This window comes from Antechinus flavipes, chromosome 1 (genome assembly GCF_016432865.1).
Source record: "Antechinus flavipes isolate AdamAnt ecotype Samford, QLD, Australia chromosome 1, AdamAnt_v2, whole genome shotgun sequence".
In the NCBI taxonomy this organism is placed as follows: domain Eukaryota; kingdom Metazoa; phylum Chordata; class Mammalia; order Dasyuromorphia; family Dasyuridae; genus Antechinus; species Antechinus flavipes.
In genome coordinates this window covers 41,041,765-41,051,746 of record NC_067398.1, presented here as the reverse complement: position 1 = coordinate 41,051,746, position 9,982 = coordinate 41,041,765, and positions in this window count along the sequence as shown.

Genomic DNA, 9,982 nt, shown 5'->3' with positions numbered 1-9,982 from the left:
TTGTTGAATTTTTAACTTGAGCACACCTGACATTTTGTGATTCCATAGCACAAGTTAACTTGACACAACATAACATAAGCTAACATAAGCTGGACAGTGAAGAACAGGTTCAGATAAAAACAGGTAATAGAATTTAGTGTGGGGCAGGACCATAGGGGTCATTAATCCAGTCACATCAACTTCAATAGCTTAGGAGGCCACTAAATTGTATATAAGGATCTCTATGGCTGCATATTGATTAGAAAAACCACATATTGACATTAACTATGTTCTAGAGTATTTTAAATTTTTATTTTGTTTGATATTTCTCAATTATATTTTAACCTGATTCAGGCTAATGTCAGGAATATTGCAAGCTCGTGTTTGATACCTCTGATTTCTAATCCCATCCCTCCTTGAATTATCATGAGGATAAAATGAGAGAATAATCGTAAAGCACTTAGCAGGGTCTGACACTTTTTTGTTGTTGTCCTTCATTCTTGAAGAAGATCATGACATCAGGGAGGTGACAAACTCTATAGAAATATTAACTATTATTATTATTAATCCTTGTAATGAGGAAATAGGGATAAAGACATTAAAGAGCTTGACCAAAATCACAATTGGTAGTGATACAACTGAATTTTGAACTATTACTTTAAATTACTTTTTATTATTTGCACACTACCTGTGTCCAGTTCTTTCAAAAACACATTCCAGGGAGTTAATGAATAATAAACTGTCTCCTCCAAACCAAACCCTGGGTGGTTTTATCAGCTGATAGAATGTCAACTCCCCCATTTTTTTTGCCCTTCTCAGCCCCAATACTCAGGGATACTTATTGTTGATGACATGCCTAGATTAAATCAAGTCAGTCATGGATAATTGAGAGTTGAATGTGGTCTGTAATTCCAAGCAACTTTAATTCTTCTCCTGGCTGGGCACATGATTATTCTTTAATAAAAATAACTGATCAACCAAATCTGGTTAATTCAAAGTCTGTCACGTTGCTTCATCCTTTGCATTTCACATTAATGAAATTTTACTGTAACTATATTTGGCAGCCTAAAGAATTAAATGGGGTAGTTGTTGCTATTTTCTGATGATTTCTAGCAGCTTTGTGAAAATCTTATAAGAAGCACCTCAAGAATCAAACAAAAGTATGGGGCCTGAAAACTTGTAGTAAAGCCCTAATTAATAGCTGCTAAAATACTAGTAGCCATTTGGTTATAAAACACAATCCACAGGATATTTTCTGGTAACTACTCCTTTTTTTAACCCAGATCTTACATTTACTCTTTACTTTTGTCTTTACTTTTAGGACATATGAAATCCCTTTTCATCCTCAGCCATTCTTCTCTGTATGTCTATATATTCATTTGAATATAAAGACACATAGGCAAGAAAAGCATGGGATGAAAAGACCTGGATGAATTAATCTTCACTGCCAGAGGCTCAGTAGAAGCAATTATTCTAACCCCTTCTCTTGATGCAAATTTGGCTAGTTGTTTTTCTTTAAAAAGTATTGAGATATTCCTTAAGGTTTGACTTGAGGGCCTACACTGAGTTCAGTTTTTCATCAGCTGAATACAAAGTAGCCACCAGGAGCTTTGGGGGTGCTTTGATGCTTGACCCAAGAAGAAGATCCTTACAGGTTAAGGGAGAGATGAGTTCATTCATGGAGAACTCATCTCTCCCTTAACCAGTGTCTGTCCATATTGAATATTCTTTTCTTGAAACATCTAAGTAAATCTCTTTTTCTTAGAAGTTAAGGTAGTTTTTCTTAACTATATGAATCCTTTTGTTCCAGTGTCAAAACCTAAACTACCAAGGCAGTGGCTTGAGTCGGGCCTAGTCTGGAAAAATTGCTTTAGTTTTAGGAGTTTACAACATAAGGAGCTTATTGCAGTAGGAGATGGACAGGGCTAAAGAAATTGGTGGAGGGGTGGGGAGTTGGGCCTTTTGGGTGATGCTTCTAGAAATGGTATATTGCCCTTGAGGATAATAGTAGGGACTCCAACAGAGATCATATAAATTTAGGCATATCTTTGGAGTTTTAGGATGCTAGAAGCAAATGTGATAAAGAAAGTTGTTTTAAGTTTTATTTTGCTTTAAATTCTGAATTTAAAGAGAAAGAACCATGGGGAATAAATATGGATCCAAGCATAGTGTTTTTTGGGGGTTTGCATTTTTTTTGGGGGGGGGTTGTTTACTTTTTTCTTTCTCATATTTTTTTTTCTCCTTTTGGTCCAATTTTTCTTAAAAGGACCATACATATTTAACCTCTATCAGATTGCTTGCTGTCTTGGGAAAGGGGAAGGAGGGAGAAAAATTTGGAACACAAAGTCTCACAAAAATAAATGTTGAAAAATAAATAAATAAATAAACAAACAAACAAACAAACAAACAAATCAATCAATAAATAAATAAATAAATACATAAATGAATAAATGAATGAATGAATGAATAAGTAAATAAATAAATGAATGAATGAATGAATGAATGAATAAATAAATAAATGAATAAGTAAATAAATGAATAAATAAATAAATAAATAAATGGATGAATAAATAAATAAATAAATAAATAAATAAATGTTGAAAACTATCTTTATATGCACTGGAAAAATAAAATACTCTTGAATTCAGAATTTGAGAGACCAGTTGTAATTTTGCCAATAGAGATTTTTAAATTATTTTTATTGTTTATATTTCTTTGATGCATCACTTGAACGGACAATTCTTCCCAGGAGCCCAAAGACATTTCTGGTTTGGGGGATATGGACATGTAATGTACTAATTTCACCCCAGTTAAGTTAGGACAGTCAGGATGCAGCATCAGTCACCCTCATTCATGTACTATGAATTATAATTCTCCCTCTGAAGTTTCCAGTGAGATGCTTCTGAAGAGCAGTAGAACTCAGGCCACAGATTTTTTTCCACTACCCACAGAAAACCCTCCTGCTTATACATGAGAAAAGAGTCCATATACTGGACTAGAGAATTTTGTGAGCCTGGGGATTCTTGTGTTGTTTTTTTCTTTTCTCCAAGCACAAGAAGTCAAATTCCAACAGGAGCAGCATCTGAAGTGTTGCTGTCAAACACAGGAGGGCAGTGGCTGCTGCTACAAACATTTTTGTACATGTGAGTCCTTCCCCCTTTTTTAGGATCTGTTTGGGATATAGATCTAGCAGTGCTGGATCAAAGGATATGCACAATTTGATAAATGCATAGCTCCAAACTGCTCCAGGGAATAGTTGGGTCTGTTCACAACTCAATTAAATAGATCATAAGTATCCCAGTTTTTCACATCCCCTCCAGCATTTGTCATTTTCCTTTTCTGTTATGTTAACCAATCTGATAGGCATAGTGGTTTTTTTAAGTTGTTTTAATTCCCATTTCTCTAATTAATGTTTTAGAGCATTTTTTCCTGTGATGATTGATAGCTTTGATTTCTTCTGAAAACTGACTTTTTGCATTCTTTGGTCACTTATCAACCAGGGAATGGCTCTTACTTTTATAAATTTGGCTCAATTCTCAATTCTCTATATTTGAGAAACAGAAATTTGTTGCAAAAAAATTTCCCCAGTTTTCTGTTTTTCTTCTCATTTTTGTTTAATTGAATTAAAAGCTTTTTAATGTCATGTAATCAAAATTAACTATTTTGCCTTCTATAATTCTCCCTTATCTCGTTTGGTCCTATGATTTCTAGTATTTTTTTAATAGGAGTGAATGTTGCATATAGTCGAAGCTTTTTCTCTATCTGTTCATATAATCATATGATTTTTTGTTGTTTTTGTTTTTGGTGTAATTTGAATCAGCTTAGATGTAAATGAAGTTCAAGCCTTGCTTACTCCCTTTCCTTCACCTGTCCTAGTTTCCCTTTCACTACAAAAACTCTTCCTTGTAAATCTCTTTTTTATAAGATAATTTCCCCATTCTTTATCTTTTTCCCCTTACCCAAGGGGACATCTCTTTCTTACCTATCTTTTTTTTTTTTTTTTAACATCATCTCAACATAATTGACTCACTCTCACATCCTCTTTCCATGTGGAATCATCCTAACTGCCCTAATAATAATAAAGTTCTTAGAAGATGCATGTATTATCCTCCCATATAGAATTTCATCTTTTCAAGTCATTTATGATTTCTCATTCATATTTCCCTTTTTATGTTTCTTTTGAATCTTGTTTTTGAAAGTCACATTTTGTATTCAGTTCTGTTCTTTTGATGAGGAATTTGTTTAAAAAAATTTTATTTCCTTAAATATTCATTATTTCCCCCCTTGATAATTATATACTGGTTAGGTTGTTCTTGGTTGTAATCACAGATCTTTTGCCTTCTGGAATATCATATTCCAAGCCTTTCTTTAATGTGGTAGCTGCTAAATCTTGTGTGATTTGGACTGACTCCATGGTATTTGAATGATTTTTCTTGCTGCTTGAAATATTTTCTCTTTGACCTGGGAGCTCTGGAATTTGGCTCTAATATTCCTGAGAGTTTTCATTTTGTGATCTTTTCAGGAGGTGATTCATATATTCTTTCAATTTGTCGTCTGATTCTAGGATATTGATTGGTACAGTTTTCTTCGATAATTTCTTGAAATATATTGTATAGGCTCTTTTTTTATTGTGGTTTTCAGGTAGTCCAATAATTCTTAAATAATCTCTCCTATTTTCCAGATCAATTGTTTTTCCACTAAGATAATTCGCATTTTCTTTCTGTCTTTATTATTCTTTTCATTTTGTTTTAGTGTTTGATATTTCACAGAATCATCAGCTTCCATTTGCCCAGCTCTAATTTTTAAGGAATTACTTTCTTCAGTGAACTTTTGTATATCTTTTTTCATTTGACCAATTTTGTTTTTTAAGGTGTTATTTTTGTCAGTATTTTTTGTGCTTCTTTTACTAAGCTATTAGTTGTCTTTTCATAATTTTCTTCCTTTGTTTTCATTTCTTTACCTCATTTTCCCTCTACAACTTTTACTTATTCCTTGGTTGTAATCCCAGCTCATTTAATTTTGGAAGTCATTTTTAGCATTTCCAGAAATTTTTGTTAGGTTTGTGTTCAGTTCACATTTTTCTTTGAGGTTTCGCTTGTTACTCTTTTGATTCCATTTTCATTTGATTCCATTGTCCTTTGTGTTTTGATCTTCCTTGTCACCATATTAGATTTTTATAATCAGGTTCTTTTTTGCTGTTGTCATTTGCTTATTTTTTCACCCCATTTCTTAATTTGGAACTTTATGTAAACTTTTTTTTTTTTTTTTTATCAACCTGGGGAAAGAAAGAAGTTTTAGGCTTTTTTGCATTGTTGTTTTCAGAGGTAGTTATGGGATTTAGGAAGCCTCCCATCCTAACAGCTTTCCTAGGATAGATACTAAAGAATGTTTTTCCCAAATTTTTGCTTTTGTTTTCTCAAAGGAGTAGGTACAATGGGTAGAACATGTGTCCTTCAGTGAGTGTGATCTCTCCCAGAAAAATACCCTAAAGCCTTACAAGGGAAGATTTTTATCCAATTAGTACAGGTGTTAACAAAACAAAGTAGTTTGAAGTCCCTGCCAGGGGTACATGCAGGCTCTTTTCAGAATTTATTTACCTAGGAGCTATATAAGGGAACACAGGAGTCAGGGAATTAAAAGTTGCCATTGTTAAGGGCAAACAATCAGCAACATGGGCAGCTGACCTATAAACCTGCTTCCCTTCACCTAGAGTGAATTCCCCTTCATTTAACAACAGAAACCTCTCGAGGTCCATGGATAGCTGGCAGTAATCATTTTCTCTGCATACTTAATGGAGAATTGTTTGGATGTCAAAAATTCTCTTTCTGTATACCTCCCACAATCATGCAAAACATGAAAAACGCATTTGAAGACAGTATAGATCTTTGATAAGTCAGGGGTCTAAGATTGGGGTTCCAGAGGCCCCAAGGACCTAGCTCCACCTCCCATCAATATATAGCGTATAAGACTCCAGGCAGATTAGTTTAACTTTTAGGGTCCTAAAAAAACCTTAGCCTAATCAGGGCAAGATGAGATTGCCTTTTGTTCTTTGAGAGAAAGCAGGCAAAGTGTGAGTGGCCCTAAGTACTTGGGCAAAGTAAGCCTTTAGACAAAGAAACTCTAGTTAAAAGATATAATAGCAGCAACTAAAGTCCTCCGGGGCTGGGCTGCAAATTTTAAAATCTACATACTTGTATTGTGTTTTTTATCTTTCACTGACCACTTGCTCTGATTACAGATAGTGTTATAAGAGGAAAAAGTCAGGGACGTGATTTATTTAAGACAGTTTTACTTTAGGTACTTGTCCGAATTTTTAACCATTCCATCTTAAACCAGAGTCAGGAATAATCAGGTGGGTTCTCATTCAAAATAACACCACTGGGAAATTGAGTCAGAAGGATCCTATCTTCAACTGAGACCAAGATCGTCCTTCTAATTCACTCCCAAACTGAGTAGCTTGTGGCATATTCCTTTCAGATGGTGGATCACTGGTTTGATGAGCTATCCAGACAGTCATACCTGAATTTAAAACTCCAAATAAATATCAGCTTCAGTCCCAAACGATTTTATCTCCTACAGCAATTATCATTAATTAAAGCTTCAGATGAATCTAGTTCTCAAGGATCACAGTAAGAGATTCATCCTACAAAGTTCACAGCTTATCCTTCATATCTAAATAAATGGTTCTAAGTTCAACATTACACAGATCATTTTGCTTTTAAAATACCCAATACAGAGAAGAATTCTAAACTGAATATTGTTCATCCTGTTTCCACATAAAAGCAACTTTCAAATTTAACATTATACTCTCTTTATTCTAAAAAAAAGTTAACTTTTAGAAATAACCCTATCAAATTATCAGATCAGATTGAAATTCTGCTTTAGGTTTTTTATTATATTCCTGAAACAAGGAGACTATTATGCACTTAAAACATCAAATAATTTGGTGACAACAGATGGGATATCTTAGTAGAAATAAATTGCTTTCAGAAAACTTACAATTCTAATAAACTTCTTAGAGTAGCTATAGACTTGAAAAATAAAAATAAAACATTCAGTAATTAACACCATGTAAATGTAGGCTGTTTCTTTAAACAATAGAGGCAATTAATGTTTGAATCAGCAAGGAGCTGCAGTTTGTTGAAAAAAAGCTGCCATACCAAGGCCCCTTTCCACGTGGTCGCCCTTCCCCCATTCCACCATGCTTCCCGACCCCAACTTCTCACAGCTAACCTTTTTAGGGTGCCATTTCCCCCAGGATCCATCTGCCAGTAAAAGACAAGCCCCAACCTCATGGAGTATCTCCTTTCCCATGGCAAATTCACTAGGGGTCTGTGCCTTTTTGTTCCCTATTTCTGGAAGGCAATTTTCCTCTTTCTTTCTCTTTCTCTCACACCATCTCTTCCTGTCCCATCTCTGTCTCTCTCCATCCAATGCCTACTTGCTCAAACCTTCTCCAACATATTTTAAACACTCCCAAACCAATACTAGATGCTCCATTTAAGTTATTAATTGCTTTTGCAAATCAATCTTTCTTGTCCCTTGTCTTTAAATCACTTTTTTCTTAAACTTCAAGAATCGCAAATAACTTTGAACCAAATTTCATAAAACTTATACATATACCCAACAAAGCTGACAAATTTTTTAAGGCATAATTCATAGTTTACAAATTCCCCAATACTTCTAGAAACCAATATACCATCTAAGTAGGGAGATACAAACATGACCTCCTCCCTTAAGGTAAGCTACTGGCATTTGTTTTAATAACCTATATTTTAACTTTAAAATCCAATCAAATACAGCTTTAATTTCCTGTTGGAATCCTTACAAAGTGTTAAGTCATTAGAACTGATAGAGACAACAATTATAATTTAGCATGGTTCAGTATGATTGATCTGATCCTACAAGGAGATGTTATGGGCCAGAACTTGAAATAAGGTACTAAGTAGAATTGAGGAGACAATGTTTAAATCTAGTTTAGAATTGATTTAATCCTACAACAAATAATGGTTTCCCAGTGATATAATGATTGGTGTATATTCAGTGTACAGCATATAAGCAAGAAGCTCACAGGGCCAGAGACTGAAGCCCACTCTTGGAGGCGGAGACAGATTCATTCCATATTCCATCTTTGTGCTGGCTGGAGACATTCAGAGGGAGCTAGGGGCTGAAGCTCAAGACTTTGAAGGACACAATAAAGGACTGGATTTTAACTCCTGGCTCCATTTGGGGTGATTATTACTTGGAACTGAAACTAAGGCTGCCCCCAGAAAACCTCCCCAAGAAACCTGCCCACAGAGAACCATATCCAAGTGCACTTTTCCCCCCCTTTTTGCTCTGAAGATTTGAATTGGACTGCCCCCTCTCAGAGCATCTAATCCCACCCCACTGATCTCCAGCAAACGCACAGTGACCCCTCGAGGGTGGCTTGGCAGACCAGGGTCAGAAGGAGTTGTCCACTTTCATGTCCAACCATAGAAGACCCCTATTCTGTGCCGTTAACATAACCCCTTAATCTGGCTCTCACCCTTTAATCTGGATCACCCAAGGTTTGATGATCCCAACGCCCACAAGGATAGTTCAAGGGCACATTAACAGATAGTGCCTAGGATCACACATCCATAAGTTACCTGGCTTTCTTCACATCCGGGTAGTAGTATCATCTTTGAAGCCTTTTGCCTTCTCTTTGTATCTGAGTCTCTCTTAGGCCCATTCTTCACAGAGAGGGAGGCTAAGAGTCTGATATAAAGGTCGATTGGAGAACCCAACCTGACGCCTACTTTGAATCAGGGGCTCATCAGCCATCTCTCTGGGAAGCCAGATCCTGGGCGAGCCCCCATAAACTGTGGGACAGGTTGGGTGCAAGACCCTCTTCCCAATTAACTAATCAGAGACATCATCAGGCACAAAGAGAAAGCATTTATTTAATCCCTGCAGGGAGAGATCCAGACAAACCTGGGAGCCATCTCAACTCCCACTATGTGCTCCTGGGACCTGGCCAGCTTCTGGCTTGTCCAGGATTTAAAAGCAAAAGACTAGAGCCATCTCATTGGATAGACTAAAAATCCCAGTTTCAAAGTTCATCCCTCTAGAGATCAAATGACCTTCCAAGGTCCCAGTTCTGATTCCATTGTCCTCTTTTGAATTTGTGTTTTGATCTTTCTTGTCACCATATTAGATTTTTATAATCAGGTTCCTTTGGCTGTTGTCATTTGCTTATTTTTCCACTCCATTTCTTGATTTGGAACTTTATGTTAATTTTGGTCTTTTTTTTTTTTTTGCCAACTTGGGGAAAGGAAGAGATTTTAGGCTTTTTTGCATTGCTGTTTTCAGAGGTAGTTATAGGGTTTGGGAAATTTTGGGTGTTTTCATGATGGTGCAAACTGGGGAAAGATGTAATCACTGCTCTCTTGATCGGCACTCTGATCCTTTCTCAGGAAAGCCCCCTGATCCCTTAGAACTGCAATCAATACTATCACTCACTATCAAATTCCTTTCCTTTAATAAAAGATCTCTCAAGAACTAGACTTCAAAGCAATCTCAGCATTCTCTAATATTAGGAATTTTACTTTCCACCAATCTTAGTCCCTACTTTCAACAACTTCTGGAGTGACAGAAGTGCTCTTAGTTGGACCCTAGTCCTCTTTCCTTTAGCCTTTTACAGTTCCTAAGTGATTCCCTGTTCCAATTCCCTTTGTTTTTTTAATTCTCTAACAGAGTGCACTCTGCTATCTTAGACAAAATATCCTTATACTTTATATTTTCACCTCCTCTGTAGACAGTTGAGGAGAAGGATGGGCAGAATTGAATGATCACACAACATGGGATAAAGGCAGAGGCACAATGTGATGGAAGAGACCAGTAGAGAAATTGCTGACTGGATTCTAGAGCATAAGTCTATAAATGGAATTGTGCTGCCATGCCAGAGTATGAGGGATGATTTGGGGAAGGGTGCTGAGTGAGCATATTTAAGATTAGTTTTAGCCCTCTCTAATATTAATTC